A 2,106-nucleotide genomic window follows, 5' to 3' on the forward strand; every position below is an offset into this window, starting at 1 on the left:
TCAAGCAACTATTGATAAAAGAAGAAATAGTTAGGATGAAGGAGAATCTCCTACTTCATATAATAGAGCTATGCTACACCAATGTCATGTTGAATATTAGTTGTATCTACACTATGAGAAGGAGTTTTGGATACATAAGGCAAACATCAAGTGGTATTCGGAGGGAGATAAGAATACGAAATATTTTCATGGCCTGGTCAGAGGCAAGAAGAGGAGATTGAATATTCAGATAATAATGAAAGTAGATAGTCAATGGGATTAAGGAGAAGATGAAGTGGAAGATGAAGCAATAAGTTTCTTTCAGAATCAATTTTCTGGAACCAACTTTAATAGTGATTTTTCTTTATCATAGAATATCCAGCATCTTGTGACTGCAGAAGAAAATGAACTCTTGCATGCAATTTCTAAAGAGAGTGAGATTAAAAAAATGATTTTTGAGCTTAATGGGTAGATGGGGTCCTGATGGTTTTATAAGACACTTCTTTCAGGACTGTTGGGAGATAGTAGGGGCTGATATTGCAGGTAGGGGTGTACATAGGTCGGTTTGGTTTTTTATTAAAAAATAATTAAACCAATTATGTTGGTTTATTAAATCTAAAAGCGAAATCCAAACCACATAAAATTGGTTTTTTCGGTTTCGGCTTTAGTCGGTTCTTTCGGTTTTTTTCAGTTTTTCAGTTTTTTACAACTATATGGTATTTGAAAAAGAGATTAAATAGATTTTCACTTACCTGTGTGATAAGCTAAACTTAAAAAATGTTAAATGAATAGATATTTTTTGAAAAGACGGTAAAATTCACATGAGTACAAAATGTTTTTTTTGAAATATCAACATTCATTATGTTAAAATTAATAAGATTTAAAAGGCTAGAGGCAAACTGAATACAAAATAAAATATTTACAAAGTAAATTGTTCACTTCGAATTTGAAAAACTATAACAATATAATTGTAACTTCGGATCTTAATACAAAACAAAATATTTACAAATTTTACAAGCCCAAATTTGAAATAAAATATATAAACATTGAAAACTATAAACTAACTAAAAATATATTAACAAAGTAGATTATAAATAATATTTTTTTATCTTTAAATGAAATAAAATTATATATATATATACAAAATTTTATAAGCCCAAATTGAAACAAAATATATAAACATTGAAAACTATAAACTAACTAAAAATATATTAACAAAGTAGATTATAAATCTTTCAACCGCCAAACCAACCAAACTAAACCACAAATCGATTTTGTTTTTCGGTTTGATTTGGTTCGTCGGTTTGGTTTGACTTTATGGTTTGACTTGTACACCCCTAATTGCAGGTATTGTTCAATCCTTTTTCGGGGAAAAACCCTTCCTAAATCTGTTACTCACACTAATTTGATTTTGTTGCCTAAGAAGGAGACCATTCAGACCTTCTCAGACTTGAGGCCTATTATTCCAAGTAATTTCATAAATAAGGTGATTTTTAGAACAATACATGATAGACTGGAAGGCTTATTATCAAGGATAATTTCTGTGAACCAAGCTGATTTTGTGAAGGGTAGAAACATTTTTGGAAATGTACTACTAGCTCAGGAAATTATCACAGATATTAGGAAAAGAGGAAAGCCATCCAATGTTGTGATAAAGTTGGTACTGCTAAATCCTAAGAAAGGGTGAATTGGAGTTTCTTAGTTAAAGTACTTAAACATGTGGACTTTAATTCAATGGTGGTTGATGTGATTTGGAGACTGATTGCCAATAACTGGTACTCTATACTAATTAATGGGCAAGTACATGGTTTCTTTCTGTAACACCCCGTATTCGAAACAGACCAAAAATACAGATTTCGAGAAGTTGCAGGTGCAACTTACGGTCACCATCCACGGACCGTAGGTCAGACCACGGCCCGTGCTGGTGGTCCGTGGTTCACCACTGCAACCCCTCCCAGACTCAGTCAGAAAATTTGGCTAAGTGTTGACCCACGGCCGGACTTACGGTCCGTAGGTCAGGTCACGGACCGTAGTTCGTGTCCGTGGATCGATGCCCCAAAAGCCCAGCTTCAGTCCCGATTGACGGTTGACCAGCACGAACCGTCAATCGATCCACGGTCCGTAGGT

Source organism: Solanum tuberosum, unplaced genomic scaffold (genome assembly GCF_000226075.1).
Source record: "Solanum tuberosum cultivar DM 1-3 516 R44 unplaced genomic scaffold, SolTub_3.0 scf00435, whole genome shotgun sequence".
In the NCBI taxonomy this organism is placed as follows: Eukaryota; Viridiplantae; Streptophyta; class Magnoliopsida; order Solanales; family Solanaceae; genus Solanum; species Solanum tuberosum.